This window comes from Protopterus annectens, chromosome 6.part0 (assembly GCF_019279795.1).
Source record: "Protopterus annectens isolate FY-2018-M chromosome 6.part0, PAN1.0, whole genome shotgun sequence".
NCBI lineage: Eukaryota > Metazoa > Chordata > Ceratodontiformes > Protopteridae > Protopterus > Protopterus annectens.
In genome coordinates, this window is record NC_056737.1 from 550,972,226 (window position 1) to 550,999,213 (window position 26,988).

The window sequence follows — 26,988 nt, forward strand, 5'->3', positions numbered from 1 at the left end:
CTAGTAATTTCAAGCAGTTGTATGATGAACTCTAATTTGAAAAAGAAAAGTTTGCAAAAATTGTCTTTGTTTTTGGTCTGCATGTTAAAATGTGTAACTAAAAAGTACTGCTTTGTATGTTTGTAAACTGAACTCATGCAGACATGCACATAACCTGCGTGGGTTCAGGATGCCTCTAGATCTGTTCTGTTATATAAAATGAAATATTACATTTTAACATTTTTTTGGTATAAAATATGACTACATGGGTTAGTTTATCAATTTTTTGATGCCTGTTGTAGTCCAGTTGTGCATAGTATATAAGGTTTGGGAACAAACCAGTTTGCCCAGGAACATCCTTGGTGAGGGTTAGAGTGAGTGAAATGGGGTTGGGGTGGGGAGAGTTGTTGGGAAAGTGGTTAGGATTAAGAGTCAGGTTTGATCAGACTTTGGGAAAGCATGGGTTAATTTGTTAAGGGGACTTTAGAGGAAGTGAGGTAAATATAGGAGGGGACTTTAGAGGAAGTGAGGTAAATGTAGGAGGGGACTTTAGAGGAAGTGAGGTAAATGTAGGGTTGGACTTAGGTTTTATAATACTGCAACTGGAAAGAAGAATCATATTTTGGTGTGAATTTGCAACTCAGCCTCCCTTCCCTTTTTTTCCTTTTGGTTAAGTTTAACTGCAAACAAACAAATAAATCGATCTCTCTGAGAAGACAGGAATTGTTATGGTGTTTTACTGGAAACTGCTCAAGATGGGATGTTTACAGATGAGATTGGTTATTTTTATTTAGGACACACTGCGTTTTTGTGGTACAAGTGTACTGCTTTGTATACTGTGTGTGCTTTTTCTAGGGAACTGTATATATTTTTCAGGAAAAGTGTGTTAATACTTCATAATAACTTGCCTTCCAACAAGATTCTTCAAGCTGCACTAAGAGAAAAACGTATTCCTGGGCATTTTGGGAGAAAGCTGCACTGTTTGTCTTTTATTTTCAGATTTATTGGGATTGGTGTGGGAAAGTTTGTGTGTAGTGCTTTTGAACACTTTATTGACAACTTAACCTTCCAACCATCTCTTCCAGCTGCACTTAGTAGTGAACATGTTTCTGAATTAGAAGGAACACAGAAATGTTTTCTGGTCGTCTGATTCCACCTCCTGCTGAACCTAAGTATAGGAATACTTAGGGTCTCTTGCTGACACGTCAGACTCTATCATTGCCTCAGCCAGTGGTGCGTGGTGGCCATAACTAGTTCCTCAGACAACTCACTGGTTTCAGTAAAACCATCTGGTGCAGTCTCTAGTCCCACCATGGACCAGTGGTTAGACATGTCCTCTGCAGCTGTTTGTGTTCATTCTGAGCATGGGAGAGGCACTTTCTTCTTTTGTCATCAATGTTTGATCTGAAAGCTTTTCCCAAGTTGGCTAAGAGACTTGTTTCCTGGGTTGCAGTGACACTCTTGAGCCATTATCTATATTTTGGGATGTCCCTAGGAAAAAGAAACAAAAAATTAAAATTACACATTATTCTTCTGAAAACAGTATTTCTGTAGATAAAGATGGATTACTTTGGCTAAAAGCTTAATGCAAGATTTGAGAGCAGTGGAGCAACAGGGAGACATGACTAAAAGCAATACCCGTGGCTCCTTTATCAGATGATTCTGGTAAGGATAAGGTCTTATTCTGTGTTTTTCACATGTCATCACTGAAATTGAGGAGAGTAATTTCTTCAGTTTCTCTTGTGCTGAGACTGTGTCCAGCATGAATAATTCATTTCAGTGGGAACAGGTGGATGTTCTGTCTTCTTTAAGGAGATATTTGTTGCAGGTGTGTATGCCACACTCTTCAAGTATAATGACAGCCATGGAGGATGCTTTTGACTTGGCCTGCAATTAACCTGATAGTCAGTCTTCAGTACCTAAAACGTTAGACTAACTTTATAAAGTTCCTCAGTCTAACAAGTATTTGTTTTCTCATTTTGGGTCAGATCCAGCAGCTGTGTTTCTATTTCTTTTCCTTGTCTAGCTGCTAACAAGTCTTTGATCAGTTCTATCCCTTCTTGTAAGAAGGATGGTAAAGCCTTTGATGAATTTTTTCCTGTCACTTTGCCTTCAGACAGTAGAACCTTTCTGAATTCATATTGCTATTCTTTGTCAAGTGTGTTAAACATTTAGTGTGTGTATGATTGTGCTAACTCTGTATCCAAGGTTGTAGCTACTGCTACTGTGGTGAAACATTTTACCTGTGTATGTAATGAGAAGTTTTCAGAGGAGGTTAAGTCTAAAAGTTTTGAGTTCTTCTTTAGATAAGGAGGTTTTGTTTGGTCCTTTTGCTACTCTGGTACTCAACTTGATGAAAGTGGCAGACTGATTCAAGGGGTTGCTAAGATTTTTCAGCCCTCTTTCCTTAAACGACAAAATTCTCTGGTTCCTATTTTTTAAAAAAGTAAAACAAGCAGACCTCTTAAAAAGTGGCAGAAAGGATCAGATTAAAAATCATGGATCCTTTCAGCAAAAGGCTATCCTCCAGTTCAGAATGACTGTATCATCATTATTACCCTATCCCTTCCTGCCACCTCCTAAAATCTATCCCAGAAAGTACCTCCCAGTATTTCCCCTTTTGCATTAGACTGTCTTGGACAAATGAATTCTGAGAGTTTTTCAGGAGGGTTACAGATGACACTGAGAAGTCCTGCACACTTTTCATGGTGTTGGCCCTCATTTGCAAACCAGGCAGAACTAGTTCCTCTGTTTATAAATCATATGGCTTCATTGAGGGTTCTATAATTATAACCCCTAAATCACATGGGGAAGGAATTCTATTTAACTCATGCACTCCAATGGACCTCAGGAAGTTTACACTGCAACTTCCAATGGGTGGAGCCTTAGCCTTTTGACAGAATCAAATTATGTCCTCACATTTCAAACAAATATTCATTTCTCTAGGACCATTGGGGTTACAAATGAAGTATAAATGGCAAACTCTTCAGCACAAACTATTTTTATAGTAGTAGTATTCTTTAGGTTCTAGATCTTAAAAAAAATTTTATAAGTCAAAGTAAACACAGTAACTATTATGTTTGTAATATTTTATAAACAACTTACAATATCTCAGCAACCACCCATGTTACACACATACCATCAGCAGCATTTTATTCATCTAGTCAAGAGCTTTCATATGGGGCTAAGGAGTTCTCTCTGTTTCTTGGTTGGTGAGATATTTAGAGAAATGTGAAAATTATATGTATATAAATTAATATCATAAAAACAACAGTTAACATCTCTTTACCTGCACTAGACATAGGTCAAATATTAATGCAGTTGAGTTTGCCATTGAGTAAGTTTAAAATGAAATCTTTTAAAACCTTGCACATAGCTTGAATTTTAGAATTATTGTGAAAATATGAACAAGTACTGTTTGACACCTAGAGGTGTCAGTAGGAGGTAACTGCAGATGCACGATGAGGAGTCACTTGGATGTAATGAGTTAAGACTATTTTTGGTGCCAGAGAAGGATGGAGCATGGAGGCCAGTTTTCAACCTTTCCTTTTTCAACTTGTTTGTGAAAGTGCCAGAGTTCAAGATATTAACCTTAAAAGACCTGTTACCTCTCATTCCTTTTCAGAGATTTTTTTCTGGTAACTGTAGAACCGAAAGATTTTTATTAACAGAGTTCAGAGCTGTCCTCAGATTTTCTGTGTCTGGGATACATTACCCAGTTTTCTGTATTACCTCTTGAGTTATCAACAGCTCCAAGTGTGTATTTTTTTTTAAGTGTCTAGCTCCAGTGTTAGCTCTTTGTAGACTGCAGGGCATTCACATTTTTTCCTTATTTAGACAGCTTGCTGATCTTTGCAGGTCTTTTTCAAGTATCAGGAGTCTCTAACACGGTTTGCAGATCTTCTCGACTTGGGATTTCTGATCAACAGTCAGAAGTTCTCAATTCCTTCTCATAGGATATTTTTTTTCTTGGATGCCTTCTAGATTTTTCCCTGCAAAAGCATTCCTAACCCAAGAGTAAAGGATTTGTATCTGGAAGTCTTCTTGAATTTCTCCAATCAGTCTTGGAAGTCTGCCACTGAATTTGAGATTTTTGTGATTCTTTTTGGCGGGTTACCAATGAGAAAAGTTAAATAGTTCTTAAAAAACACACAGACCTAACATTTTCACCTTCTGGAATTTCAACTTCCAATCTTGGGTTTTATGAAGGAGGACTGCTTTGATGAAGAGAGTAGATTTCACTGAATCCAGGTCTCCCATTCTGTTATAAGCCCCTGCTGCAGTCTGTTACAACAGGGGTATCAAATTTTGTTTAGGGTGCTGTTTCAGTTGGGGTATAAATGCAGGGTGTTTGGAAAAAAACTTGCAGGCCAAAATACACAAATGTGAGAGAGATTATCTATGATCCATGCAAAAGAATCTCTTCTTCTATGGTTTCTGACATATGCATGTTATTGCAGACAACAGCAAAGTGATGTGGTACATAAATGGGAGGTACCAGGTCTTGCCTTCTATGCAAGTTACCTGTGGTAGCTTGGGATGCTGCTCTGAAGCTTTGTTTAACCCTCCATCAGTGCAAAATGTAGTGACCATACATCTTAGCTGTACTGTTTTACACAGATTGTCCAGATTTTTCCTTATATTTTTGGTCTGTTTTTCATAAAATTGTGGTTTTCTGGCAAATTAGTTGCAAATCATTAAAGACTGAAGTTAGATAATATTGACAGACATTTGAGTTTCAGACTGAATACCCTTCGGAAAATTCATGCTAATGCACAACCTGTTGTTCTATCAACTTTCTAAGTTTTTAACAGCAATATTTAAAAATTGTCCCTATTTTTGGGCCTTTGTCCCACTTTTTATGACTTTGTCTAGATTTCTTGCTCTAAGAAGTTGAAAGGTATGGTAGTGACAGTTAAGCTGAGCAGGGCCAAGGCAGACCCTAATGAATGGAAATTGAACAAGGGGTCTTCCAGCTGTGATTCAATTGTGTGGATCTAAGTCCTGTGGGAAAGTTGAACAGCTGTGTATCTCCTAATATAAGATGTAAAAAGACAACTTGTGTCAAAACAGGCCATTTTTTGATGGTTGTCACTTGCTCTTGCTTTTTGTTGTTTCCACCATGGTAAATCACTTCCAGACAGGATCATGGCATATGCTACCAGAGCTTTGTCTTCTTTTGATGGCATACTGGAAAAAGGTGGACTATAGAGGCATTCTAGAGGTGGCTACTTGGTCCTTTCCATATTTACTTACAAAGCGTTGCAAACTGGGTTACTGCTTTAGGTCAAGAACAACCTGTGCTAAGACCATTCTCCAGTGGTTCCTGGATCCTAATCCTTCTTTCTCCTGGGTTGGAAAAGCTATGGTAATCTACACACATAGCTAAAGGGTACTACAGCAGTGATACTGATGAACTTGGTACAGTTGTGTAAAATGCACTAAAACAGTTGATATTCAAAGTAATCATGTTGTAGTAGTTTCACATTCCCACTGTCCTATCCACATTTTTGTGTAAATAGTTATCTGTTTCAATAAAGTTGTGTTCTTAACTTTTTTTTTCAGGAAAGTTAACTCTCTCCCTTTTGGGGAGAAAGAAAATCTAGAGGGTTTTTGGCTCCCAGGCTGCATTTTCCTTCCTTTGAAGCTTGAGCTACAGCAGCCTCGGTACATGTGAACAGGGGAGCAAGAGACTTTGAGTGTCTATCTTGCTATTTTCTTTGCAGAATAGAACCTATACAGCTAAAGGCTACTGCAGCAATGATTATGTTTAGCATGTATTATGGCAAGTGCAACTTGCACAACAGTACTTTCTCTCCCATTATTTCCCAGTTTATCCCATTTGTGTTCTAAAGGAAGCAACTTTATATTGTCTATTAAACAACCTTTTCTAATTTGAATCTTGTTTCTCAGTCAAAATTTACTTCCTGACAAAGCCTAATTAGGGACATTATCCACAGACAGATCTTCTCCTTCATAGCGATAATATAGGGGGTCATGTGCGTCCCTCAACACCTTTTGTAAGACACATTTTAAGGTCTAGTGATATCTACTTCAATTTCTCCTTGGAGATGCTATCTTTTTGGATGTATATTTTTTATTGTGATCCATTCATGACGGTTACGTTTTTAACTCTGTCTTATGGCTAGAACATGATGGACCTGGTCCTATGCATCAGAAGAACCCCACACTTGTACTTTTGTACAGTCTACCAATGTTCACTGAACCGAAAACTGTTCTTTTGTTTGTTTATTTGTTTACTTTTTATTTTATATTTGTTGACCTGGATTGTCCGACCGAGCTGAAGAGCCCAAGGAGAAAAACTCCAACATATTATACAATTTTCATTATAAATTAGCATTAAACAGCAATGTTACAGGATTATTACAAGGCATTAAATAGCATTAAGTAGCAATACAATGTTAGACAGTGTTAATAATCAGGAGTATACCATAACTATTTCAAGATGTATAAAAAGAAGTATGTCATTAAGAGGGGTATAGTTTTTGGGGTAAGTGGTTAAAAAAACTAGTTTTATCATGATGCAGTTGCATGAAGGCAAGACAATTGCAATAGAATGCTTCTCTGAGGCAATATGCTTAATAGATTTTAAAAGACAGTAGAAAGAGTAGTCAAGGAAGAGTAGAGAGAGCTAGTGAGAAGAGTGAGATAAAGGCAGAAAGTAGATTAAGGTATGAGAAGTAGGGGATGTTAAGGAGGGAGAGTGCAGTGGCAGGACCAGTGACTTCTTAAAGTGCTCTTTGGTGGCTGTCTTAAATTGTTTTGGATGTGTAAGGGTCCTGATTTCTAGTGGGAGCTTATTCCAGACTATAGTGGGGTGATATCTGTACATGTTGCATCCAAATTTAGACTTGGGTTTGTAGATTTATTGTAGGTCTTGGTTAGAGCTTCGGAGAGGTCTGGATGGAGAATAATGGGAGATGAGAGGGGAATGTGCTGGGCAGTAGGAAGGATGGTATAGGATAGAATGGATGATCTGGAGCTGAGTGAGAAGAAGCTGGTGGGGTAATTCAAGCCAGTTTAGGTGTTTTAGAGAGAGACAGTGATGGGATTTGTAGGTTTGTTGGGCAGCAAATCCAGCTACCTTGTTGTAGATAGCTTTGAGTTTGGTCAGGAGTGCTGAGTTAAGATTTGTGAGAATTTGAGAATTGTACATTAGATTGAGGAGAAAGTTGATAAGAGAGTAATCTTGGCTTCAGAGGTAAGGAATTTCTTGTTATGGTAAAGGAGCCCTAGTTCTGAATGTGTCATTTTGATACAGTTATTAACATGCAAGTCAAATTTAAGCTGATCATCGATGGTTACACTTAAGAGCTTAGTACTGGATTCTACCTGAATGGGAGTGTTATTAAGGGACTGTATGGAGAAGGAGGGTTTAATATTTTTGAACTTTTTAGGTAGGAAGAGTAACAGCTTTGTTTTGTAGGGTTAAGGATGAGCTGGTTGTTGGAAAGCCATGTTTCAACTAAGTTAAAAGATGCCTGAGTAGCTGAAAAGAGCTTGGAGGGAGAGTTGGCTGTGGTGATGACTGTAGAGTCATCTGCGTATTGCACTAAAGATGACTGAGGACAGGGGATATAGAGCTGATTAGTAAAGATATCAAAAAGTAAAGGCCCTAGGATAGACCCTTGAGGTACACCCAATTTGACAGGGAGAGGAGGGGAGAGTGCAGAATGCCATCTCACTGATTGAGATCTATCAGTGAGGTAGCTTGAGAACCATGCAACAGTATCAGAGGAGAAGTTGAGGTTATGCAATTTGTGCAGCAGAAGAGAGTGTGAGACAGTGTCGAAAGCTTTTGAAAGGTCCAAGAATAGGCAAGAAATAAGTTTATGGTCGTCCATGGCTATAGAGACTGTGTAGAGCTGTAGTGGTACTATGTTTGGATCTGAAGCTGTGTTGAGTGGGTATACAGATTTTCCTGTATTAGATACTGCACAACTTGTTTCTGAATACATTTTTCTAGTACTTTAGGGAGAGGGGAGAGGATAGTGATAGCTCTAAAGCTGGAGATACCAGAAGAGTTACTCCTTTGTGTATAGGTAGAGTGTAGCATTGTTTCCAGATTGAAGGGACTTTAGATTCAGAGACAGAGCGATTAACTAGGATTGATGCAGGGAGAGTAAGAGAGTCAGCTGCTAGTAGAAGAAAAGTGGAAGGGATATTGTCAGCTGATGCTGAGCATGGTTTTAATTTAGAGAGTAGAGTTTTGATATAGCTAGTAGGTACAGGTTTTGAGGGAGAAGGTATTTGAGGAGATAATATTAGGAGTAGGTTCAGAAAAGATGGAGATGTTAGTAGTAGAGGAGTTTGGCTTAGGGTTCAGTAGCTTTGTTCTGAATTGATAAAATTGGTATTGAAGATAGTGGCAGTTCTTCAGATGTGCTGTCTGGGCATGGAATGGGGGAGCTAAGATTACTGGGATGTAATATTTGATTAATAGAGTTCCAGACTTTTTTAGGATTAGATTTTAGGGCTGTGGGAGGTTTGTTATAGAAGTCCTTTTTATCTTTGTTTATGTGTTTTTTGTCAGATTTCTGAGTTCTTTATATTTTTGTAAGTCTGCAGAGAGCTTAGTTTGTGACCCTTTTTTCCATAGTTTGTCTCTAGTTATCATAAGGGTACGAGTTGCTTTTGAAAGCCATGGAGATATGGTGGACTTAATTCGGACTTTGCGAGGGGGAGTAAGTGAGTCTAAGATGTTAAGGAGGGTGGAGTTGAAAGCTAGGACTGCTTCTTCTAGTGGGAGTTGGGTAAGGAATTTCCAGTTTACTTGAGGAGGGCATTAAAAGTTTCTGAACAGAAGTTAAGAGAGTTTATGACAAGTGATACATTTAGGAGGTTTTGAGAAGTGGGGAGTGAACCTAAGCACTTTTATAGGGCAGTGATCACTCAGGGTGTTTGGTAGGGTTTCAGGGTTATGATATTTGGAAGGATTAGATGCAAGTACCCAATCAATAAGAATACTAGATGTATGTGAGTTGTTTATATGGGTAGGTTGGGAGATTAACTGTGCAAAGCCATATAAATTAATATGAGTATTAGAGTTGGATTACTGAGAGTTAACCAGTTAATGTTGACATCCCCAAGGAGGACAGTTTCATTGGGGATGTGTTGAGAAAAGTATGAAATAATATTTTCAAGCAGAGAAATGTTGTCTCCTGGAGGAATATAGATGGCTGCTACTGTGATAGTGGTGTGGCCATTTATTTTAAGGTTAGCTGTAAGTAGTTCAGCAGGAGAAAAGGATGGGATAGTTTTCATAATACTTGTAATGGTGACGTGGTTGGAGAAGAGGATGGCAACGCCACCCCCTTTTTTGTTTTGGTGATCTATGTGGAGTATATTATAACCAGGGGGGAGAATGTCTTTATCAGAGGTTTGGGGTTTTAACCAAGTCTCTGTTAGGGTAATGACATCAGTGATGTGGAAGGCTACCCAGGCATGGATTTCACTAACTTTTTTTGGAATACTACGGGCATTCATAGAGTAAAAGGAAATATGCTTGTTTGGAGTGGATGAGTTTATTAAGATGGGAGAGGTAGAATTATGCATGGTGGGGTGATGGATGGGCCCAGGATTTGGATGTATGTCTCCTGATAGAAGCAGGGCTACATGAAGTTGGTAAAATTTGAAATTAAATGGGTTGTAAGTTCAGTACTTAGTTTTGGTTTTAGATATAAGAGAGTGAGGGGGAGGAAGTTTGATTTTAGGCAGAGGGGTGTTCATGGAAAAGATAGAGGAGGGGATTGTAATAGAGTACTGCAGAGATGAGAAACAGTTACTCTGGGGATTAGTGGGATCTCTATGGACAGGTGGTAATGGAGTAGTACAAGATGTAAGAATGAGAAGGAGAAGTAATGGAGGCAAGAGGAAAATGGAGAGGGTTGCAAAAGCCATGGCCTAAGGGGATAAGTAGGATTGGGATAGAGGGAGCAGTGCGTATACGACTAGGAAAAGTAAGTTGTTGGACCTGTTAGAGAGTTGAAGTAAAATTTAAGTGAAACAACCTGTAGGGGGAGTTGGGGATATATAGAAAGAAGGAGGATTTGCAGCAGACTAAACTATGAAGTGATAAGTAGGTGAGGGTAAGGTGTTTAGAATGTTATAGCAGACAGGAAGGGGTGGAGTTAGGGGAGGAAGGTATTAGGTGGTTAGGTATAAAGGAAATGATATAGTGGTGGGTGGGAGGGGAGCAAAGTGAGCCCAAGCGTAGCAAGGGTGAACAGAGTGGGATTGGGATTGGCCAGGAAGTGTCACCACAGGATTGGGACTGGCCAGGGAGAGTCACCAGAAGAAACAATCAGCAGGGCAGGTGGGAAACAGTAATGAGCCCACAGTGAGAGTCAGCAGGTAAGTAGAAGAATTGGGGAGGTGTAGACAGAGAAGGAAGAGATGTAATAGCGAGGTATACACAGGTATTTGCAGTAAGATAAAAACAGTTAAAAGGAAACCACAAGCAGAAAAACAAAAATAGTATAGCTAACTAAGAGAGTATTGACACTAGGGTAGTGACTAACTTATAAATGGCAGAGAGAGACAGAGGCAAGGTTTCTAAACAGGTGAGTATTGGGGGAGAGGGCTCTCATTGATATGCAGGTATCCTGTGCAGTAGACAAAGTAACTACTTTGTGGTATGAGCTTAGAACATACTTTTAGTGTAAACTGGCTATATAATTAAGCACAGGTGTAATTCCAGGAGTTGGAGCAGTATCAGTAAAGGTAGACACAGTCTTGAGGGAATGCACTTTGCATTAAACCTTAGTGTAAACTGGCTATACTATAGAGCACAGCTGTAATTTATTTATTTTTGTATCCATGCTGTTGTATCTGATGATATTGGATTGTGCCCATTTTCCTAGAATGTATACTTGGGAGTATCTAAACTGCCAGGACCATTTCCTTTAATAAAAGTTGTCCTTATTTTCCCATAAACCGAAGCAGAGAACATTCCATTAATAGGTCATGCATTTCCATCTGATAGCATCTTCCTGCTTCCTTTTCACCCAGTGTAAAGTATCTGAAGGGGGTTCCTATTATGTGATCGAAGTTTTGAAACTTTGAACACGACATATCGAACTTCTCTGTTCGAAGTTTCAAAACTTCGAACATGGCAAAAAATAAAAAATAAAAGATGCAACAGTAAGCCCCCCCAAATCCCCCGCTCTTTAAATATACCAACTCCAAGATCACATTACAGTGCAGTAAAGGGAAATATTCCCTTTCCGCACTATAGTGCAGTCTCGGAGTTGGTATATTTAAAGAGTGGAGGGGGGTTAGTTTACTATTGCATCTTTTATTTTTTGTTTTTTTCTGTATTCGAACTTCAGCAAGATCAGCTATATGGTTTCGACCATATAGGGTTTGAACTTGTAGAAGTTTGATAACGTAATAGGAACCCACCTGAAGTTGCATGACTGCCAATTTTGCTTATCTGGGATATGTTATCAAGGGTTGTGACTGTGAAATTGAGTTTGCTGAGCTTTATTTAAAGGTTTAATTTCAACCTGTTAGCACAGCTTGATTATTTATTATTATTCCAAGACCCCCCCATTAATATTCCTAAACGTGCACGCTGATTGGCCAGCGTGCATGTTGTAAATCGACTTATACCAATGGAAAAAGGTCCGGTCGCCCGGACTTTTTCCATTAGTATAAGTCTTTTTTAAAACACTGTCTCGCTATGTTAAAGGAGTTTAACATAGCGACACAGGTTTATAAAAAGCAACAAAGATCTTCGTTGCTTTTTTTAAAGCTGTCTCGCTATGTTAAACTCCTTTAACATAGCGACACAGTGTGTAAAAAGCAATGGAGATCTTGCTTTTTTTTTTTTAAACCTGTCTCGCTATGTTAAATGGGTTTAACACAGAGAGACTGCTTTAAAATAAGCAGCGGAGATCTCCATTGCTTATTTTAAAGCTGTCTCTCTATATTAAACCCATTTAACATAGCGAAACAGTTTGCAAAAAGCAACGGAGATCTTGCTTCCTTCGTTGCTTTTTTCAAAACTGTCTCGCTATGTTACATGGGTTTAACATAGCAAGACAGCTTTAAAATAAGCAACGGAGATCTCTGTTGCTTATTTTAAAGCTGTCTCGCTATGTTAAACCCATTTAACATAGCGAAACAGTAAAAAGCAACAGAGATCTTGCTTTCTCCGTTGCTTTTGCCCACAGCTCTGATGTACTGCATAGGCATACGCATGCACAGTACATCAGAACTGCCGTGGAATACCAGACAGCTGCAGAAGGGCAGCAAGGATGCTTTCTACAATGCCATTATTTAAGAAAAGTAATTATTTTTTTTCTTAAATAACATCATTGTATAATAGCAAAAACCCACTTCTGGGTGTGGATAATGCTGGATTTACCCACGGTTGGCTTTGTTTGGTCCCGAGGGCGAACCACGCCAACTGTGGGTAAATCCAGCATTACCCACACCCAAGCATGGGTTATTGCTATATTATTTTCTAATTAAAAAAAATTTATCCTTTATCTTTAGGCATGTTTCTGTTGTGGAACCTAGTCTACTTCCAAAACTTTGCAATTGCCCTTCAGTGTGTTTTGGCCCACTTGCTTTAATATCATTTGTTTGGATAAGTTTATTCAATGGCTGTACAGTAGTTTTCATGAAGTAGGACTTAAGTTGAATCTTCTTCTGCTGGCTTTTCCCAGTTAGGGGTTGCCACAGCAGAACAACGGTCCACAGAATGATTGACAGTGGAATTTTTATGGTGTTGAGTTCCAGACCACCCACTCAACCTTCCACAGAAGGCATGTGCAACACACTCACACCTAGGGCCAATTTAGACTGTCAAATCCATGTACAGTATGTCTTTGGGGATGGGGGAGGAAACCGGAGCACCCAGAGGAAATCCACATGACCACAGGGAGGACATGCAGACTCTGCACAGAAGGCAGCCCAGACAAGACTCAAATTGGATAACCTCTTGCTGTGAGGGAGCAATGCTAACCATTGCACCACTGCAGCCACCCTAGGACCTAAGTTGAATATTCTGATATAATTATGGCCAGATGCCATGTGTGTGTGTGTGTGTGTGTGTGTGTGTGTGTGTGTGTGTGTGTGTGTGTGTGTGTGTGTGTGTGTGTGTGTGTGTGTGTGTGGAGAGGGAGGGGGTAATTTGGCAAACTCTGCCTTGCAGTTTTCTAATTATTTATTTATTTATGTATTAAGTTTATTGGTTAAGACCCAGTACTCTGTTATCCAATTTCATAAACAGTGACAACTGTTTTTGTACAATTCTGTCTTGAAAGGTGATTTGGTACACATGCTGTAACATTATCCTCCAAGATTGACTTGTACCTTGTCTGGACATTAATTTATGACATGTGGTCTCTTAGAAACATATTTTAAAAATCTGTTTTAATTTCATAGGTTCATAGGAGGTTACTAGGCTAATGGCTGTAAGGGCTTTACAAGCCTAGCTGTGTAATAACCCAAGTACCCTTACTGACCATAGTTAGATGGTCATTGTTAGCAGGGTGATTCTGTGATCAGCACTGACTGCCCCTGTCCATGAGGGACATAGATGCCATCCCTCGGGTGAATTTATGGTCCCCCATCCAGCTGTCAAGGTTGCGCTTGAATAGGGTCATTGAAGAGCTCAGCTTTTCATGGAGCGGATGCTTATTCCAGAGCAGTGGCAATTGCTGGTAGATATATCTGTCTCTCCAGCATGTTTTGTTAATGTCACAGGCTAGGCTGAGATCCTTGGAGTGAGTTATTATTGTCCCATTTGATTTGCGGATGTGCAGAATTTCCATTAGGGCAGGGACCAACACTGCTTTGTAAGCCAGGCACAGGTTGCGTGTCAGCAGCCTGTATGATACAGAGTACAGTGACAGTGCTTTCAGTCTTTCCATATATGTCATCTTTTGGAGCCCCTGCATTCCCTTGGTTCGAAACCTCTGTGGTCTCTGCAGTAGCTGCAGGTGTCTGGTGGGGTACATACAAAAGGGAGCATTGTACTCAGTCAGTGGTCTGATAAGGGTTGGGTACAGTGGCGCTATAACCTCACTGGTTTTGGATGTGATGCCCTTATTTATGAGATGCACAATGTAGACTGCTTTTCTTACCACTATGGACACATGTTGATCGTAGTTTTGATTGCTATCAACCTGTGCTCCTAAGCCTTGCACCACTGAGTTTGAGCTTAGATGGTTGCTATCTATATCATAATTAGCAGGGGCTACTTCTTTGCCAAAGGGGATAATGAGTAATTTTTTGCGTTACATTTTTGTCTGTGAGTTTGGCTGCAATCATTTGTCTGTGTCAGCCCTTTCTGTAATATGTTAACTTCTTTGGGGTACTCTATGATTGCACACAGTTTACAATATTTGCAAGTTTGGTAAGCCACATGCCATCTACCTTTGCCTGGACTTCATCAAAATAGATTCCAGACAGTAGATGGCCAGCACAGATCCTTGTGGTACCCCACTGGTAACTGCTCTTCTGGTGGAGGTGGACTCCCCAACTTTGACAGTGTGCATTTTGTCGGTGAGCCAGTTTGCTACACATCTGGTAATATATGGGTTAATCCCCAGGTGAGAGAGGTTCTCTATGATTCTTGAATGGGGGATTGTGTCAAAGGCCTTGGCTAAATCAAGATAGGTGATATGTACTGTTTTGCTCTCATACAGGGCTTTGATGACATTCTCAAAGAAGTCCACTAGATTTAATAAGCAAGATCTACACTTGACAAAACCAAACTGGGTTGGGTCAAGGTTTTGAAGGTCATTTATATCCTTGTGGATAAGGTCCATGATGATTCTTTCCATGGCATTGCAGATAATAATTGTTAGGCTTATGGAGCGTTAGTTCCCAGGGTCAGTTGATGGACCCACTTTGTGCAAGTGGATTACTGTGCTGTTCTCCACTCTGCTGGGACAAAGCCAGTTCTCAAGCTATGGTTAAAGGGAGTGCTGAGTGGTTCCACTACATCTTGATTTAGATTGTTTAGACAGCAGCCTGGGATGTTATCTGGTCCCACAGAGATTGTGTTTTTGGCCTTGAAGAGCTCTTTTATGACCTGTTCTTTGAAGATACTCAGTAGAGGACTCGTGTAAGGAATGCTTTGTGGTATGTCTAGTGGGGACAGAGTGGTGAGGTTATCGCCATATCTTTCAGCTAGTAGGCTGCCAATTTCCTCAGACTCAGTGTGAGTGGTACCATCCACTATAAGTTCAGCACACAGCTGAGAATTCCCTGCTAGGAATGCTAATTTAGACTCATAGCTAGCCTTAGAGGACTTAAGATATATGATTTGCTTGTTCAAGCTGTGGAGGGTATTCTTCCTCTGCTGAGTAAGTTTCTTCCTCTTCTTAGATATCTGTTTGTTTCTTTTGTTGTATAGCTTATTTATACTTACAGTCCACCAGGGTGGCTTGTTTTTTTTTTTTTGGGAAGAGTTAGTTTTGTGGCTGTTGGGTGCACCCAAGTCAATGCTTTTGTTTAAGTAGCTGTATAGGGCATTTCTGAATTCTTCTGCATAGGAGTCATTGTTGGCCATGTTGGCAGGGACTTTGAAACTTTTTATACCAGCGCTTAGTTGGTAATAGTTTGCTTTGGACACATTTTTTAGATTTTTACTCCTGTGGGGATGTCAGGTTTGATTTTTACTTCAAAACAAGACAGATTTATGGTCTGACCTTACCAGGGAGGGCAACACACAGGGGGTAGTGTAGTGACCAACCATGTTGGTGAGCACTAGGTCCAGGACATTTGATCCCCTTGTGAGGGTGCGGACCAACTGTTCCAGGGCATTTGAATAATTAACATAGTCCAGAAACCTCATAGCAATCATGTTTATGCTCATGTAAGTCACTAAGTGGATGAAAGGATAGTTGAAATCCCCCATGATCAAGGTGTTTGGCTTTATACTGAGTGACTCTAGCAGGTCCAGGTAGGTGGTGTGCTTCTCATATAGGTAGCGATGATGTGGAGGGGAATTTTGCCTATAGTTACTTGGACCTGGAGAAGCTCAAGAGAGTCATACTGTTTCATGAATCTTGAGGTGTATTTGGATTTAATGAAGATGGATACACCTCCATCTCTGGTTCTTTCATGTTTGTTTTGGGGTCTGAACCTGTAAAGGGCACTGTAGCCTTGTATGGCTGAGGTGCTTTCAGCAGCCTTTAACCAAGTCTCAGTGACTGCACAAATGTCAGCATCTTTCCAAGTGAGGAGGGCTTCCAGGGTGTGCAGCTTGCTGTTTAAGCTCCTAGCATTAAGCAGCATGACCCTGAGTTGTCTTTAGTGGAAAGTTTGTTGTTTGGACATTGCCTATAAAGGCACTATGGTGGAGGCAAGTATCTTTGCTAGTATCTAAAAACATTGAAGAGACAGGTGAAGGCCATCTCTGGCAAAGCAGCATGGACTGTTGACTATGTCTTCCCAGGCAGATAGATGCTGGATCTCTCTGGAGTGATACCAGAAGCTAAGCCACTTATTGAAATCAATATTTTTTTGTCTGTATTGTGGCATCTTCCTAGGTGAAGGTAGAACGCTGCTTAGGGCTAGGGACATACCTGCCTGGGACAGGAATTCAGTCATGTCTCTCTTCATATAGTCTAGAGAGTAAGTCTGAAGTCAATCACACCAACATGCACTATGACAGAGTCATAATGGTACTTGTTGCTGAGTGACTTCAGTACGTGAGTGATTGCAGCTGACCGTGACCCCCTCCTTGTCCAGCCTGGTGAGGGGGACATCTGTGTGTCTCACTATTGAGTCACCTATGCCCAGAACATTAGGTTTTGAGGTGTTTTGCCTTAGGGGCTTAATTGTTCAGACACTGATATGTGTGTTTCGTTTCCTAACATAATTACCTTTTCCAATCAATGTTAGGAATTTATAATGTACCAAGTTGTAAGCATATATGCGACCAAATAACAAAAATGTATACCAAATATATGCTGAGAAGGACCGCAGCTCACTGCAAATGCTTACTTTCAAAAATAACTTTTAATAAAAAACAAAGAAAAACAAACCCCTGAGGGTTAAAATTATTTTACAGACAGGTTAATCACTTTCATCTGCTAACTGCAGACTTCATCAGAACCAATGATGAAGTCTGCAGTTAGCAGATGAAAGCACTTAACCTGTGTGTAAAATAGTTTTAACCCTCAGGGGTTTGTTTTTATTTGTTTTTTTATTAAAAGTGATTTTTGAAAGTAATTATTTGCAGTGAGCTATGGTCCTCAGCATATATTTGGTATACATTTTTGGTTAATTTATAATCTAGCTGTTCCTTACATCCGGTCAGATACAGTGTTTTACTTTATGGCATTAGCTTTTACACTAATCATTTGCATAATATTGAAGATCTGGAGAAAATTGACTGGAAAACATCAAAACTAGGAGTTTGTCTTTAATAATACATCGCCTTGCAGCTTAAAATGTCAATATTTTGAGACATAATTTACTGTTTATAGATTACCTTTGAGGACCTCAGTATGGCATTAATGAATGGATGTTTTATCTTCAGTAAAGTAAACAGAATAACTAGATCTAAAGTCAAGTTTTAAAATGTGCCAATGATCTTGCAGGAATGGTAGTATTCTTTTGAGTTACAGGCATTTGTGAACATTTTTGTGTGAATCTGTTTGTATATGTTAAGAATACAATATGTTAAACATAGAAATACATGCCTAAGAGAACAACTGCTTTCATTAGTGAATGATGTTTTTTTCTTAGATAAACATTACGGCTTCCTATAATATTGTTTTTAATATATTTTCAGGAAAATGGATGAGAAGCTATGAGAGTTACTTTGAACTGTAAGCTGTGCCAGAGATTTTAGTGTTTTAGGGGATGACTACCGCCCTGCCACCCCACCTCCACACACAGTCCAGCATATGTGGATGAATAGGATCATTGGATCATAGGAGGTTACTAGGCTATTGGCCCTGGGGCCTTTACAAGCCTAGACATGTTATACCCTTATTCCTTATAAACAAAGAGATATAGTCTATATTAGCATTTGAATTTATGATCAGTACTGAGTGACCCTATTCAAGAGGGACACAGCTGAATACCCTGAGATGAATTTATGGTTTCCCATCCAATTGCCCAAGTTACACTTAAATAGGGTCATTGAACAACTCTGGTTTACATGAAATGGGAGCTTGTTCCAGGGGAGTGGCAAACTCTGCGAGACATATCTGTCTCCCTGACTAGTCCTGCTTATGTCCCAGGCTAGGTTAAGGTCCCTAGAGTGAGTAAATCTTGTCCAGTTTGATTTGTGAATGAGCAGCATTTCTATTAGGCAGGGTCTGAGACTGCTGTGTAGACCATGGACAAGTTGCCTCTTAAGCAGTCTATACAATATAGAGTACAGTGACGGAGCCTTCAGTTTGTCCATGTAGGTCATGTGATGAAGGCCCTGAATTTTCTTGATGAGAAACCACTGAGGTCTCTCCAGCTGCTGCAGGTGTCTGCTGAGGTACATACAGAAGGGAGCATTGTACTCTATTATTGGTCTGATGAGGGATGAGTACAGGGGATTTACAAGCTCCTTCACTTTGGATGCTATGCCCTTACTTATGAGATGTGAAACGTAGAAGGTCTTCCTTACCATTCTGGATACATGATGATCAAAGTTAAGGCTGCTATCAGCTTATGTTCCCAAATCTCTCACCACTGCAGTTAAACTTAGAGTGGTATTATTAATACTGTAATTTGCAGGAACTTCTCCTTTGCTGAAGGGAATGATAATGATTTTTTTTAGGGGGGGATTCAATGATTTTACCCAGTTTGCAGTTATCAACGATGTCCAGAATGTGCAAGTGACTTCCACTGTACTTAAAAAAAAATACTTCCTTTATCGTTGTAGCATTGTTTTCCAAGAGCTCTGAGGTGTACGACTGGTCCATTGGTCTGGGGGTTATGTTACCATTTGTGGTTTTGTTCACTTTGGTTCAACAAAGAATTTGTTCAGGTAGGTAGGGGTTAAATTAAGAGCTGCCATAAAACATTTCTGATGAAGCTGCCTTTACAAAAGAGATCCCTATTGAAGACTGGACATTATATGCCTCCAACCATGCCCATCTTGTATGTGAGGGCAATCATTCCATGTCCTATCCTACCTCTCAAAATGAAGAGGAAGGTTGGTGGAAGAATGACTGCTGTGTAGACCTGCAGTTTAATGACCACTGGTAATGCAGATAAAGCTGTGGATAGGCAAGGCCTTTCATATTAATTATGCTTCAGTGGTACTAAAGATCCTGAGAATGAGAGCACTGCTACATGTAGGTAAGTGTTAATGGACTGTTGGTGTGGCATGTGGGGCTGTAGGAAAAAAGTGGTATTATCTGACCAGTTGTGCAGTAATGGTTAGTCCAGTAACCTTATGAGAAGTTACATGGACACTGTTCTATATTCTATCGAAAATAGCAACCATAACAAAATAGAACACAGCACCACGAATCTATAAAGGCTGTCTTCTTACTTCATAAACTCCACCAATAATAGACATCTGTGCCATCACTGAGACATGGTTTAAAGCTGCAGAAAGTTCTCTGGCAGTGAAAAGCTACAGTGTCTTCCACATATTTAAACCATCAGCTGCACAGCTAGGGACTAAAGGTGGAGGATTCTGTATCTTCTTTAGCAACAAGTATACCTCAAGTTTGGTTAATGATACCCTGGAGTTCACTGTTTGCAAATCACCTTAGATAGAGTCCCTTACCATATCTTATCTAGACCTGCTGGAGGCACTCTTCATCCAACCAGACAAAGTATGCATGGGAAACTTTAACTATCCCTCTGTACTAACTTTTCCTGGACAGTAGTAGCACAAATCCCATTGATCAGTTAGTACACACTTCAACCAGAGGTTCAAACCTACTGGACCATGTTCTCACATATCAGCAAAATGAGTGGCACCAGATCCACTAGATCCAGAGATTTGAACTTTGCTTAAGACATAAATAGAACATGCTGGTGAGACAGATATGAAACTCAAAGAATCCCCATGCTCTTGAATAGGCTTCCAATGCATCCATGTGAAGCAGAGACTAGCCATAACCCTATTTAAATGTAACCTTGATCATTGGATGGGTATTCATAAATTTATCCCTGGGCTGGCTCTCATGTCTCATAGACTGAGAACAACAGTAAATATTACATAACTAACATTCCCCTACTCTCAACTCAATCTACTGACAAACATAACCCCTCCTACAATTAAGACTCATGTCTTACCAGGCGACTGTCCAATCTAGCAAAACTGCAAGTATTTCTGCTTCTTGAACTGTTTTAAATTGTTTAAAGTTGTTTTTGCACCTGCACTTTTAAAGTTTGTCCTGTTTGTTGCATTTACCTGTTGAGGCCACACACTCAAGTGCACTAGCCTGTGTTACATATTTATTGCATTTTCCTGCTGTGTGTTACAAAAAAAGAAAAAAAAAATATCCTTGTTTCCCATCTTTCCTGACCTAGAGTAGTCCAAATACAGGCTTTGCTGTATTCTGGACTTTTGGAAAGTTCCTGTGTTCCCTATTTCCTTTCTTGGATAAAGGGAGGCTTCTTTGTTCACCAGTGGCAGTGGGGAGCTTAGAGCAGCCTACCTATCCCTGGAGGAGTGTTTCCATCACAAGAATCTGGTAGTCTATTGGCCGTTTTGGGCCAATTTCTAGCTCTTTCAAGTCCCCCTGTATAAAACCCTCTTTGGCGTGGTTTTTGCACTTGTTACTACTCAGCCAAGCTCCTCGTGGTCCTGCAGATTGGTGCTAGCAGCAGAGAGGCTAAAAGAGCGATTGCTAACCTGATAAAAGTGTTTGTTTCCTGCTACTACCTGGGCGACTGTCAAATCTAGCTAAACTGTAAGTATTTCTGCTTCTTGAACTGTTTTAAACTGTTTAAAGTTGTTTTTGCACCTGCACTTTTAAAGTTTGTCCTGTTTGTTGCATTTACCTGTTGAGGCTACACACTCAAGTGCGCTAGCCTGTGTTACATATTTATTGCATTTTCCTGCTGTTTGTTGCAAAAAAAGAAAAAAAAATTATCCTCGTTTCCCTTCTTTCCTGACCTAGAGTAGTCCAAATACAGGCTTTGCTGTATTCTGGACTTTTGGAAAGTTCCTGTGTTGCCCATTTCCTTTCTTGGATAAAGGGAGGCTTCTTTGTTCACCAGTGGCAGTGGGGAGCTTAGAGCAGCCTATCTATCCCTGGAGGAGTGTTCCCAGCACAAGAATTTGGTAGTCTATTGGCCATTTCAGGCCAATTTCTAGCTCTTTCAAGTCCCCCTGTATAAAACCCGCTTTAGTGTGGCTTTGCGCGATTTTGCGCATAGCGCAGCACTGGGCAGTGCCGCTTAATTGGGTTTAAACCATTCTCGGCTCCATAAAGTCTGCTCTTCACTTTTTCCCTTAGAACTGATCTAGTTCTCATAATAAACACCCTATTCCTACTCTAAAGCCTGGCACTTGCTCACTAAAGCAATTATATAAGTCAGCACTAAAGAAGTAAAAGCACTACACCCTCACAAACTCCCCTTGAGTACCTTGTTCCCCATTGGCCTTTTTTTCAATTATAAAGGAATTCCCAATACTATTCTAGCATATCCAAAGGTCAGTTGTCAATCTCCTCTCTGGTCCAGCTGGTGAATCTGGGAATCTTGAGGCAATGTTACAACTGCCTCATGTACACAGACAACCCTCTCCTCCTCCCAACAAATTCCAACACATGTGAGAGATGCAACCATATAGCCAAACTGGAGGCTAAGCTCTCTCAACTCAGTACTGGTGTAACCAGTCAGGAGGAGAAGGAAACCACACTCACTACAATTCCAGTCTCACATAGACCTACCACGACAGCAAACCAAACACATAAACACACAAAAACATACTCGGAGACTCTAAATAAAAATCTGCCTAAGCAGCAGAGACCTCCAAAGCAGACACCCAAGCAACCGCTACCCCAAAACAAAACACATGCAACACATAGCTCACAAAGCCAGTGTGCCGAACAGTCACAGCTCTTAAGGCTAAACAACACACCTGATACACTTGTGATAGGTGACTCTATCATCAGGCACACTGACGTCCCACTCACCAGGCTGAACAAGAAGAAGGTCATGGTGAGCTGCCTGTCGGGCGCTAGGATCCACCACATAACACAAGCACTCAGGTCACTCCAAGGCAAGTACAAATATGACTCAGTCATTGTCCATGCTGGTGCGAATGACCTGAGACGTACCTCCCTGGACTACATGAAAAGAGACATAGAGGAGCTCTCTGAGCATGTAGCCCAGGCTGGTATGACCCTGACCTTGAGTAGCAACTTACCCTCACCAAGAATGATGCCACAATATGAAGACAAGATGATCAATTTCAACAATTGGCTTAAGTATTGGTGTCATTCAAAGGGGATCCAATGCCTGTCAGCCTGGGATGACATGCTCGACAAGCCACGATGCTTCACTAGGGACAGCTTGCACCTGTCACCCCTGGGATTTTGGATATTGGCAAAGGCTCTTGCCACCCCCATAGTGCCTTTTTTAGGCAAGGCTCAAAAGACAAACCCACCTCCATAGGTATCACAAGGGATAAGAAACTAAGAGTAATGTACTCAATGCCAGAAGTCTAAACCTCAAGATGCACGCACTCAAAACTCTCCTTAGGAAGGAGAACATCGATATCTGCGCAGTAACAGAAACCTGGTTCAAGGCTCCCAAGAGCACCCCAGCACTACCAGGTTATACCTCATACTATGCTTTTCATCCCCAAAACTTGGACCGAACCACCAAAGGCGGGGGAGTATCGATATTCGTCAAAGATACCCACACCTCCAGGTTGGTGGTAGAGCACGAGGCATCAGAGACTATCCATGTGCAACTAACAGTGGGTAAAACTGCCTTCCAGTTTATAGCCTGCTACAGACCACCCTCCCAAACCCAGGAACCCCACTCGGCCTTCCTGAGAACACTGGAAAATATGAAGGTCTCTCCAAACACCATTATATTGGGCGACTTCAACTACCCAAACATAGACTGGGAGCATTACTCTAGCTCCAACACCCTAGCCCAAAGGTTCCTAGAATTTAAAAACTCAAATGCTATGGAACAACTTGTTACCACTCTCACAAGAGGGGAAAACTTACTGGACCTGATCATCACCAACATGGGGACTCTACGCTCCAGACCAGAAGTGTATCCCTCACTGGTAAGATCAGACCATAAACTAATCTCACTGGATATTCACATCCCAACCCCACACCCTGCCCAGAAAACCACAGTGAAAAACTTCTCTAAAGCAAATTTCACACTCCTCAAAACCGAGGTGGAAGCCTTCAAAGACCCCGGGCCTGTGGAGAATACGGCCCAGACCACAGACTCCTTTATAAACGCATTCTATGAACACCTTCAGGAATGCATGGATCATGCAATCCCAAATAAAACCAAGACCCAATCCTCCAAAGGCAGACATCCTGTCTAATGGATCCCAGCCATAAACAAACTATACAATAGAAGGAGGAAGCTACTACATGACAGAGCAAAATCCCAAAAAGGGAAGGCATCTCTGATCAGTATTAGCAAAAAACTACAAGCACTCATAAAATCATCTAAGGCCAGCTTAGAGAGAAAAATTGCACAGGACACTAAGGATAATCACAAGGTTTTCTTTAGTAATGTCAGGAACCTGGGTGGGAATTCCCAGATATGCTCAGAATTAGTTCAGAATGACAAAAAATACACCGAACCCACAGACATTGCCAACATCCTAGCTGACAGGTTCAGCGCAAACTTCTCCCCCCTCCCCACCAAAAGGGCAAATATCTATCCCAGCAGTGTGCTGCCCCCCCTGACATCTCAGATGCTCAGGTAAGAGCCGCCCTCTCCAAAGCAAAAAACACAACATCAATGGGACCAGACGGTGTCCCGGGCTGCGTCCTACATGAACTCCAAGAAGATCTATACCCAAACATAAAATTACTGTTCAATTTCAGCCTTACTACAGGATATATACCCAAAGAGTGGCATGCAGCAACAGTGGTCCCTCTCCACAAAGGTGGTGCCTCAACAGATCCTGGAAACTATCGCCCCATAAGCCTGACTAGCTTGGTCTGCAAAGCTATGGAAAGGATCACCATGGACCTCATAAATAAAGATACTGGGGACCTACAGACACTGGATCCTACCCAGTTCAGCTTTGTTAAGGGCAGATCCTGCCTCTTAAACCTGGTTGATTTCTTTGAAACAGTCACCAAGGCCATTGACTAGGGGAAGGTGGTCCACACAGCCTACCTGGGCCTCGCAAAAGCCTTCGATACAATACCCCACTCGGGCATTATAGATAAGCTCACCAGCTTAAATATAAACCCCTATGTCACTAGATGGGTTGCAAACTGGCTCAAGGACAGAACCCACATGGTTAGAATTGCTGGAACCATGTCAGACTCCAAACCAGTTACAAGTGGTGTCCCACAAGGCTCAGTCCTGCGACCTGTCTTGTTCGGTATATATTTCTCGGAGGTACAGGCCAACACGGAAGGACTGTGGCTGACCAAGTTCGCAGATGACTGCAAACTGGGCACCATAATCGACTCTCCAGCCGACACAAGCATCCTCCAAAAGGGCCTCATAGAAACAGACAACTGGTGCCAGAGCTATGTCCTCAAGCTAAACGCCAAAAAGTGTATAGTCATCCCCTTTGGCAAAAACAAAGTGCCCACAAATTACCACATAGGTGGTAATCCATTAAGTACGGAAGAAGTAATTAGGGACCTGGGGACCCAAGTTGATAGCAATCCCTCATTTGACAACCACGTGGCCAAAGTGGTTAGAATAACATTTTATATAGCCCACCTAATCATGAAGGGATTCACATCTAGATCAGTGGAGGTCATCGTGTCTCTTTACTCATCCCTCATCCCATAATTGAGTACAATGCCCCTTTTGGGATGTACCTTACCAGACACCTGCAGCAACTGGAAAGACCCCAAAAGTACCTCACAAAGAGGATCAAAGGGCTCGAACAGATGACATATGCTGCCCAGTTAAAGAAACTCCAGCTCTACTCAGTGGCATACCGCCTGCTCAGAGGTGATCTGTGCCTGACGTATAAAGCCATGTCCAACATGGAATTAATGGACATGCTGCACCTCAGAAAATCCAAATCCCATCGAGCTACATGCTCGAGAGACTTGAACCTCAGCACTGAAATAAATAGGACATGCTGGAGGGACAGACTCATAACCCAGAGGCTCCCTTCACTCTGGAATTAAATCCCAGTCCAGGTTAGGCAGAGTCCCTCACTGACTCTCTTCAAGAGGAATCTTGATGAGTGGATGGGAGATCATAGGTTTACCCCGGGTATCACTTCTGTGTCACTGTTAGACAGAGGCACAGTATACTAACCTCGAAAAAGGGCATAGCAAAATTAATTTAAAATGGGTGTCGAAAGCCAAACACACTCTGGCTAGGCTTATAAATGCCCTAGGGCAGAGAGCCTAGTATGAACCTATGAAGCTATGAAATTGGATTGGGTTGTGTGGCTAGGCTTATAAAGACCCTGGTGGTCGTTAGTCTAATATATACCTATGAACCTATGAAACAGACTTCTCATATGAACAAGAAAACTGACCAAATGTAAATCAGAATACACCAACATAAGAGGACAGTGACACATGCATGCCTAACGTTTGTAGTTAGAACACATAAATCAAATTAATTTATGGTATGCTGTCTTCCTCACACTCCCAGATATATCCCGTTTCTTCAAGAAAAAAAAAACTCTTTGTAATATTGAAAAAATATATACTCCGGGACGCAACCTGTTGCCAATAATTCAGTAGTGGTTAGGTGCTTTTTTTCATTTTATATATATATTTATACATATATATATATATATATATATATATATATATATATATATATATGTGTGTGTGTGTGTGTGTGTAAGGCATGCGTGTGTGTGAGTGTGTGTGTGTGTGTGTGTGTGTGTGTGTGTGTGTGTGTGTGTGTGTGTGTGTGTAGAGGAATATTGCATCGTTAAGTTCAGACTTTCTGTTTGGAGAATTTCACACTTTTAATGCATAATGCATAATGCAAGCCTTCTCTTTTGCAATATTAATTGTTCTGTATTATAACATTAGCCAAAGTTCAGGAAGAAACAAATCCTTGTCCACATTTTGTTCTTTAACAATTATTTTTGGGCGCCATCAAATGATCTCTGTACCAGTACAAAAATGAACAATAATTATCTTGTATCATATTCTGTTTTTATCTATGGCAGAAAAATACCAGGATGCAATTTTATTACAGTATTACTGTTCAAAGATGTAGAAAATACTGAGAAAAGCCTTGCAGACATACTGAGATTTAAAGCCTTACCTCTTCAAGGTGAGCTGTCACTTCTTGTACTTTCTGGTTTTGATCTTCTCATTTCATAAAAGAATCTCTAAACACAAAAGGAAACAAAGCAAAGGTAATATAGATTCAAGCCCTGTGACAGTGAATAATGTTTTACTTCTCAGTCTGCAGAAATTTAAAAAAGGATAGAATGTCTGAATTATTTATGACATTCAGTTACCAAGTGATTCTCTTTATAACCTGCTTACTTTTACTATTTATAAAAGGAGGACTTGTATTTTAGGCAGAATAGGATTATGTACTGTATAATATACTTTTAAACCACATTTATAAAATGCACTACGTGATAAAAGTATTTATTTTTAAGAACTTTTATCATTGTATGACTGTAAGTGAGGAAATGTAAATATCATGTGATATTTTGAGCTACAAATCAAATCACAAACACATACACAAATATGCAGTCACATTTACAGTCAACATACTTTGTTTCCACAATCCCCATCCATACAAGTATCAAATACACATACCATCATGATAAGCACATGAATCACCAAAACCATTCACTCTGTGGACAGTACCCATCTATATACACACACAAACCACAATCATCTTCACAACTTACCTACATTGACAATCTGAACAGGGAATAATTGA